Consider the following 10,191-nt stretch of genomic DNA (forward strand, 5'->3'; position numbering starts at 1 on the left):
CGTATCCTGGTGCTTCTTCCAGCACATACCCGGAACAGGATCCATCTTCGTCGTATTACGGAGGTGCTACTTCATGGGCACCATGGGGTTGAACTCCACTTAGGCCAAAAGCCTAAGCTTGGGGGGAGGTATACCGGCATCACTCATTCTTTGCATATTATAGTTGCTGGATACTTGTACATACTTGTTTGGCTTCTTAAAGTGGTTTTCTAATAAGAGGGAGATGATATTTGGGGAAGTGCTGATTAAAAATAGATTCTGGACTGATACCAAAAAAAATTCTCAAAAACATCCAGAACGTTATTTTGCGAAGCCAATTTTTGTGCATGTTCCCCAGGTTATTATCTAACTTTCATTAGTTGAACACTTTTCGAGCTGAGCAGCGGAAGAATTTCTTAGAAATCGTTTACTGCACTGTTGTCAAGTTTGATGAATTTCTATTGCTTTGTGTTTATGTGACTCTTCTAGTTTTCATTCTCTTGTTTTTGCTTTGTTTCTTTCCTAAAACACAAAAAGACCAAAAATATTTCTGTTGTTTCTCTTTACCATTTGTTTATTTTGGTTTCTTGCTTTTATTTTGCTTTATTTGCTATCGTTGGTTTGCTATAAGAAAATCCAAAAAGATTTTGCTTTGTTTGCTTGTTTCCTTTTGTTCTTGTTTCAAATTCAAAAACACCAAATATATTTGTTCTTCTTCTTTGGTTTTGTAAAGTTCATTATGGAGTTCAGTGGTCTTCGGTGGCGGGAGCTTGGTTTTCATTCCATATTATTCAAGCTACACAAGTGAAAGGCAATAATGACGATCTACGACAATTCGACCGTGGTGAGAGGCTGGTATGAACTCTATTTGTTTTCATTTTTGTACATATACTCATCCATGTGAGCATGCTTAGTCGGTTCATGTGAGGTATATGTCATTTAAGAAAGTCTAGTAGTTCATGATCTCTCATGTTTAGCTCCAATTTATTAATATGAGTAGCATATCATAAATATTTGCTTGCATTGCTTTATTCATAGATAGGTATGACATTGTGGTATCCTCCTCTGAATAATTCGCTTGAATCAAATTGGCACATGCTCACGCATGCATATGACTGAACAAGAAGTCAATTAAGCCTCGATGATTTACTTTACCTCAGAGTTCTTGTATCACTTTTATGCATCTGTTAATTTATTTTGTCGCAAGCATGATTATGACAAGCTATCGCTCTCTTGATTGTCGCTTCCCAGCCTATTGCTAGCCTTCACTTGTACCGAGCGGGAACGCTGCTCGTGCTTCCAAACCCCTGAAAACCAAGTTATTCCAGAGTGTCCACCATAAATACCAATGCATGGCATTTCAAACCATTCCAAGTAAATTCTCATGTGCTACCTTTAAACCTTCAAAATACTTCTCAATTTGTGTTGATGTTTTATATCTCATGAGGAAGTATGTGGTGTTTATCTTTCAATCTTGTCATTTACTCCTGACAGACTTTCATAATGGACTAGTGGCACATCCGCTTATCCAATAATTTTGCAAAAAGAGCTGGCAACGGGGTTCCCCGCCCCAATTAATCAACTTTCATTAATAATTCTCTTCACATGTTTTGCCCTGATTTATCAGTAAGCAACTTAAATTGCAAATAGACACTCCTCCATGGTATGAGATTGTTGGAAGGCACCCGAGGATTCGGTTAGCCATGGCTTATGTAAGCAAAGGTTGGGGGGAGTGTCATCCATAATAAAACTAAAGTACGTGTGTAAACAAAAGAGAAGAGGGATGATTTACCTTGATGGTAGAGATAACGTCCTTCATGGGAGCCGCTCTTGAAAGTCTGGTTGACGAGGTAGTTAGAGTACCCACTATCATTCGTTGACAACAACAAACACCTCTCAAAATAATTTTACTCCTGTTTTACAAATGAAAAGCTCTAGCACATGTTAATCTCTGCTTCCCTCTGCGAAGGGTCAATCTTTTACTTTTACATTGAGTCTCCATCCTTTCTTTGAGCACCTTCTTGAGAGCACAACTATCATTCTTAGTATAATATGCTTGTCCCAAAATGTGATTAACTGTGGTATAACTTTGATGCTTTCATCTTTCCATGAACTTCAAAGGTGCCCGAGCATTTATGTTTTGCTGTACAAATACGGGCAAGCGAGATACCTCTTTATCATATCCTTTTATGAACATTGCAATCCTGCTGGTAGACATGATTCATGATGCTTATTGTTAATTTGTTGGTACCTTTTCCATGATTGATATAGCTATTAGATGATTTTATTTGCATGTATCTTATTATGAATTGCTTAAGTACTTGCCATATCATGAGAATATTTACATCATATGAACAAATGTGTTCGTGAAAGTTCTTTTATTGCACTCAGTTGTTAACTGAATTGCTTGAGGACAAGCAATAAGCTAAGCTTGGGGGAGTTGATACGTCCAAAACGTATCTACTTTCCCGAACACTTTTGCTATTGTTTTGCCTCTAATTTGTGTATTTTGGATACAACTAACACGGACTAACGCTGTTTTAAGCAGAATTGCTCTGGTGTCTCGTTTTTGTGCAGAAATTCAACTTTCAGGAAATCCCCGGAATTAATCCAGAAGATTCACGGAGCCAGAAGGGCAGGCCCGGGGGAGGCCCGGGCCCCCCAGACACTAGGCCGGCGCGGCCTGTAGGGGGGGTGCACCGCCCTAGCGTGTGGCCCCCTCGGCTGGCCTCTGACGCCCTCCTCTGGACTACTTAACGCCTTCTACCTAAAAACGCACGGGGAGAAGTCGAAGTCACCAGAAACCATCCAGTACGCCGCCACCGTCGCGAAACTCTGTCTCGGGACCAGAAACTCCGTTCTGGCACTCCGCCGGGACGGGGAATTGGAGGAGATCATCGCCATCATCACCATCGACGCCTCTCCATCGACCAGCCATGTTTCCCCCATCCATGTGTGAGTAATTCCCCCGCTGTAGGCTGAAGGGGATGGTAGGGATTGAATGAGATTGGTCATATAATAGCATAAGATTGTTAGGGCATAGTTCCTAGTGTCCGTAATTGGTACATTTATGATATTGTTGCAACTTGTTATGCTTAATGCTTGTCACTAGGGCCCGAGTGCCATGATCTCAGATTTGAACATGTTATCAATTCATGATGATATTCATTGCTTTATGATCTTACCTGCAAGTTGTATACACGTATTGTTGTCCGGAACCCGAGGCCCCAAAGTGACAGAAATTGGGACAACCGAAGGGGAAGGCGATATGAGGATCACATGTGTTCATGGAGTGTTAATGCTTTGCTCCGGTGCTCTATTAAAAGGAGTACCTTAATTTCCAGTAGATTCCCTAGAGGCCCGGCTGCCACCGGCTGGTAGGACAAAAGATGTAGTGCAAGTTTCTCGTTGCGAGCATGTACGACTAAATATGGAACACATGCCTATTGATTGATTAGTACTTGGATACCGTTTTATTATTATCTGCAAATGCCCTACCTTGATTGTTACATGAGTTTCTCTCATCCATGCAACGCCCGTTCATCCATCCCCGTGCCTACGATATTTTAATCCCGATGTTTACTATAATCACTACCGCTGTCTTTGTTACTCGTCGCTGATATTTCACCACTCGCTATCGCTATAAAACTGTTACTACTCGATAAACTCTTGCGAGCAAGTCTGTTTCCAGGTGCAGCTGAATTGACAACTCTGCTGTTAAGGCTTACAAGTATTCTTTGGCTCCCCTTGTGTTGAATCAATAAATTGGGTTTTACTTCCCTCGAAGACTGTTGCGATCCCCTATACTTGTGGTTCATCAGTTCCTTAGGGATTTCTTACTACATGATGGGTTTTGCATGGGTACGGTCGATTCCACCCTTTTCACCAAACGGGTTAAAGGGGGTGGCTTATTCATATGTCAAATATATGTTGATGATATTATCTTTGGTGGAACTAACCCCAATCATAACAAAGCTTTTGAGCTATTGATGACTAGGAAATTTGAGATGTCCATGATGGGAGAGTTGAAGTTCTTTCTAGGCTTCCAAGTGAGGAAACTTGCAAAATGCACCTTCATCTCTCAAGAAAACTATGTGAAGGACATGCTCAAGAAGTTCAACATGACCAAGAACATCCCATTTTGGGGGAGTAATATGTTTTGTACATATCACAAGCCTAGAAAATGTGAAAATATGAGGTTTTGCCACTTAGAGTTGATACTCTTAATTATCTTGTTCTTAGGTGGCATGTTTGCTCAAACAAGCTCCACTTTTATTAAAAAACTTTCATTAGTCATCTTATGGGTTCTTGTTTGAGTAAGATATTCTTGGTACGGTTTTTCTCAAATACATATCTCTATATCTTATTTGGGACACCATTTGCTTCAAGTTATTCTAATCATTGCCGTGTGGATTGTTTCACTAGTTGAAGCTATCAAGAATCTTCATCCATGCATTGTGCTTAATCCTATATATTTAGCCTATGCCTTTTATTGTGAAATTGATCCTTTCTATCCTTGTCAATATACCACCGGAAGTTAATTCCAATATTCTCATTGTCTTTGACAATTGATAACCTTGTATGTGGTTGAATTTAAGGATCACCTTCACCTTGGATTGCTTCTTATTGCCTTATTTTATTTCCAACAAATATTTGTTGCTCCCATGTGTCTTTCTTGTCCCTTTGAAAAATATTTTGATAAATTCTCTTAATTCATATCAAGTGATTGTTTTGAAAGACAAACCTTTTATTTACGGTACATTGTGCCATTGTGAAAAGTGTATAGGGTTTGGTTTATTTGTTCAAACCTTGCTCTTTTGGGAGTTTTGCTATCTCATTCCTTCTTCTACGATTTATTTGTTGAATGAGATAAATCTTTGAGCATGTTTGCTTTATTTCATCCTTTATGCTCAATGATTTCTTCTTAGTTCATTTGTTGAACTTTGTTGAACAAATCTTTTGTGATTTGCCTCTTCGATATAATTTGGACAACAAATTTGTTTGGTCACACCTTTATGCCTTTTTGAATTCATTTGGTGTTTTGTCCAAAGTGTATCTTTCTTGGATCTTTAAAGTCTTTGTGCATGCTTATATGTAATTTGTTTATACTTGTAGCATGCTTGCTTTCTTTGATCCATTATATAGAGTATACTCCATCGAATCCTAAATGGCTAAGATGTGCATGAAATTCCAATTTCATCTATAAATATGCACATATTTATATGGCGTGTGTCCTATGTATTGTGGTTAGTCTAACCATTTTGGACCCAATAAGTTTGCGGACCAAGATGTACTTGAATGTTGTTTTAGGTACATTGGAGATGCAATGGAGGCTTGTCTCATTTATAAGGAAGGTGTTGTCACCATATGAAAATTGGAGTCAAGCTAGGATGATCAATGAACTCTTATCTACTACATCATGCCATTGCTATCTCGGTAACAAGTATCTTATTCATGCATACTCATATAGCATCCAACCTCTTGTAGGTTGAGTCTTGGCATGAAATTATTTATTTCGAAAATATTGCGGTTCTTGAAAAATTCTTTTTAAAGAAAACTTCTTATTGAACATTTGAGTAATTTGAGAAGATGCATATGATAGGAATATATATATACATATATATATATATATATATATATATATATATATATATATATATATATATATATATATATATATATATATATATATATAGGGAAGCACTATTCTGAAACTGGTGCTCAGAATAATATTCTGAGCTCCGGCCCCCTATATAAGGATTCTGGCCGAACGGCCTGCTCCGACCGAGACCTGCCTCGATCCCGCCCCGCTTCCACCCCGTCCCTGCCGCCACCTCGCAACCGCCGCCACCCCACGTCCGCCTCCACCCCGCGCCCGCTCCCCGCCTACGCCCCGCCCCCCGCCTCCAGCGCCGTCGCGCGGCGACCAGGCTCGCCCGGCGACCGAGCTTGCGCGGCGACCGAGCTCGCGCGGAGCGATCGAGCTCGCGCGGAGCGACCGAGCTCGCGCGGCATCTTCTTCTCCGGCGAGCCAAATTCTTCTCCGGCTCTAGATCCCGGTCGAATTCTTCTCTGGCGCGGCCCCCTCTTCTCCGGCGAGTATCTTGAGGGATCTCTGCAAATTCTTCAGCTCTGGGATCCTTCTCTGCAAATGCTGCAGTGCCAAAATCATAGTTGAAATCTTGGATTTTTCTATATAAATTGTCTGAATTCAAGAAATCCAAGCAAATGGATCCTCCAAAATCTAAGAAGATGCAGAATCGATGGAAAAAAGTTGAAGATGTCGTTCCTACAAGATCTTCACCTCGATTTCCTCGCAAATCTACTTTGCTCTCAGATAAAATAAGGGAAACATGTATATCTGCAGCAGTTACTCCTTTGAAACGAAGTACATCTGAACAAAATGAGTTGAGATAATGTTGTACAGCTAGAAACTATAATCTTGAACTTCTCAGTGTTAAAACCTGAGCTTGTCATGTAGTAATTCTAAAAAAGTGATGACATTATACTTGTCGAATATTGAAATTGTACTTATTCTGTATGCTTATTGTACTTCTCTGCTTCTACTGCAAATCCAGTACTTCTCTTTGAACTTAGTAATGCCTGTAGGCTGTACTTCTCTGTTATGCTAGTTGAACTTAGTAATCCTTTTGTCCTGTACTTCTCTGTTTCAGCACTTGAACTCATTAGTGCCTGTGACCTGTATTTCTCTGTTTTACTACTTGAACTTAGCACTTGAACTTAGTAATCCTTTTGTCTTGTACTTCTCTGTTTCTGCACTTGAACTTTAGTAAATTGAACTTAGTAATGCTTGTGACATGTACTTCTCTGTTTTGCTAGTTGAACTTAGTAATGCATGTGTCATGTACTTCTCTGTTTCTGCACTTGAACTCATTAATGCCTGTGACTTGTACTTCTTTGTTTTGCTACTTGAACTTAGCACTTGAACTTAGTAAATGCATGTGTCCTGTACTTCTCTGTTATGCTAGTTGAACTTAGTAATCCCTGAGTGTTGTATTTAGTTATCTTGTACTGCTAATGTTGGTTATATTGTACTTCTCTTTCTCCATATTAGTATTTCTCTTTTTATCTTGAACTTGTTATTTGATCCAAGTTATAATTGTCATATGTGTACTGCCATTACTTATTCGCATAAATCTCTGATATTCTACTATCGCAGGATGAATCAATGGCTAGGCGAAAAAAAAGAAGTGAAGTTGTGCTTGATCCAAAACCTCTGCAGTGGGTGACTCCTGAAATTCCACGCAACTTCTATGTCACTGGCTACTCACCTTTTACAACGGGATTGGACTCAGACATGTATAGTCCAGAAACAAATTGTGATACGAACAAAAGTGCTGAAACAGGGACAACGTCACAAATTCCTTACAATCCAGGTCCTGCTGTCCCACCACATATCCTGAATATTGCACGTGTCCTATCAACTAGACGACCTGCTTGAAAGGTTGCCGAGGTTGGTGCTACACATCCTCCAGATCACATTCCATATGATGGATATGCGCATTCAAATAATGCTAGTGCCTACAAAATGCCTAGTAGGGAACCAGCAGCGCCTGTACGTCCCTCATCCTCTGGAATTCCTCGTTAACGTGCACCTGTACGTCCATCAACCTCTGGAATTCCTCCTCCACGTGCACATGTACATCCCTCATCGTCTGGATTTCCTCCTCCACGTGCAACTGTACTTCCCTCATCCTCTGGATTGCCTCCTCGTGCACCTGTACGACCCTCATCCTCTGGATTGCCTCCTCGTGCACCTGTACGACCCTCATCGTCTAGATTACCTCGCCGTGACCCGTCAGATCCATTGTTACACAAATCATTGGTGACACCGCCTTGCCCAATACTCCCTGAAGAAGAAGCAGATACCCCAGTGGAGCAACGTCGCTACAGCCATGTGAGTACATTTGAATAAATTTAGTTTCTGAACATCTTGCTGTATCAAACTTGTACTTGTTGCTACATTATACTTGTACTTTCTTGTTTATCATACTTGTACTTCTCATTGAAAATGCCTAATGTACTATTGTTTTTTGTTTCTACAGGATAATGATCTTCCAGATTATCTATTACCAAAAATAAAAATGGTATTCAAAGATTTCGAGGCTGCCAAAATATTTTACAACAGATATGCAAGGCATGCTGGTTTTGGAGTCAGAACTGGACAGCACAATGGTGCCAATAGATACCTATACTGCAACCGCCAAGGTCATTACGAGAGCACTGTTGCAGAAACTGATCGCGTGCGTGATAAAACCACTAGTCGATGTGGTTGCCTTGCTGGTATTAGAGTAAAAGAGAAGTCAGACAAGACTTATGTAATTGAGAATATAAAATTCGAACACAACCACCATATGATTCAAAGCCCCAGCATGATGAATTTCCTACATTCTCATAAAAATTTCGACCCTTCTTTGCTGGAATTTGTAAAGTTCCTGCAGTTTAATAATGTATCTCATCGGATAATTTTGTCGATCCTATATTCATCGGTGGGAGGCGCGCAGTACTTCACATTTCATGGGCGTGACTTGCTAAACAGGTAAAAGCAACACTCTACCCTTTTTGCTCTTTTCAACTTAGAAATGAAAGTTGTTTGTGAACCTCAAATTCCATTTATGATAACTCTGTACTTAACGTGTGAAAAAACATTCCTGTTACTGCATGTCTATCTTTCCATGTACTTTCTACTGTAGTACGGTTGTACTTCCTGCTAAAGCAATCTGTACTTTCCATCCATATAATTGCAGGAAGGCAATAAATTCCCAAGAGGATATTAGGGACGATATTAATAAGCTTCTGTCTTACTTTGGAGAGATGAAAGCTTGCAACAAAGAGTTTTTCTTCGATTTTCAGCTTGATGATGAAAACCGTATAAAGAATATCTTTTGGGCTCCTGCAAGCTGTAGGGGATCATACGAGGATTTCGGGGATTGCATAACATTTGATACAACATATAAAACAAACAGACACCACATGCCCCTCGGTGTCTTTGTTGGAGTAAACCACCACCTACAGTGCTCTATTTTTGCTTGTGCTCTAGTCAGGGATGAAAGTGAAGACCCATTTTATTGGCTGTTCAGAACGTTCTTAAGGTGCATGAATGGGAAGCAACCCACAATAATTTTAACAGGTCTGTTTACGGACATTCTTTTGCATATTTCTGTGAGAACATATAGCATAGTAAATAATATACATCTGAACCGAAAATTCAATTTGCCTGCTTCACTTGTGTATTGATTTGTAGACACCTTCTTTTTATTTACAGACCAATGCCCGTCCATGGCAGCAGCAATCCCTCGTGTTTTCTTTAAAACACTGCATAAACTATGCCGATGGCATATGATGAAAAAATTCCACCTACACTTGTCGAGTCTGTACAAGAAGTATTTGACCTTCAAGGCTGAGTTTACAGCAATCCTGAATTGGCCACTCATGCCTACAGAATTTGAACACGCTTGGCGAAATCTACTTGACAAATACAATCTGCACGATGATCCCATGATGTTGCAGCTGTGGGAAATCAAGGAGGAGTGGATCTCAGCCTATTTCAAGAACGTCTTCTGCGCAAGAATGACATCTACTCAGCGCTCAGAAAGCATGAATGCATCCCTAAAGCGTGGTCTGTTAAATGAGAAGCTCAGTCTGAACCGTTTTGCAGAACAAGTTACCAAACTAATATTCCAAAGGAGACAGGCAGAGAATTTAAAGACATATGCAATACAGGTACTTAATTTAAAAAACATTTACTCCACATCTTGTGCTTCATGTTAGCATTCTTGTTATCTTTTCTTCATAAAAGATATTAAAAAAATGTGTTGTGTCCTCTTTACAGTCAAAAAAAAATAAGAGAACCCATTATGGATTTGAGCATCAATTCCAGCAACTTTATACGAAGACTGTGTTCAAAGAGTACCAGGCTCTGCTGAAGAAAAGCACACTCTTCCGCATCAAACCAAACCCAGACTACCCTGAACTAGATGAGTACAATTATCTGGTGACCTATCACCAACCAACAACCGACTTTTCTTGGTCAAACCATCAGTTCAGAGTACTTGCAGATCCTATTAGAGGCGAATACAGGTGCGAGTGTCTGCTATGGGAACACACAGGTACAACATTATAAAAAAAACTTGTACTTGTGTTACCTTGTGACTTAAACTTCTGTTTCACCCAACGTTGAACTTCTTACAG

The sequence above is a fragment of the Lolium rigidum genome, chromosome 3 (genome assembly GCF_022539505.1).
Source record: "Lolium rigidum isolate FL_2022 chromosome 3, APGP_CSIRO_Lrig_0.1, whole genome shotgun sequence".
NCBI classification, from domain to species: domain Eukaryota; kingdom Viridiplantae; phylum Streptophyta; class Magnoliopsida; order Poales; family Poaceae; genus Lolium; species Lolium rigidum.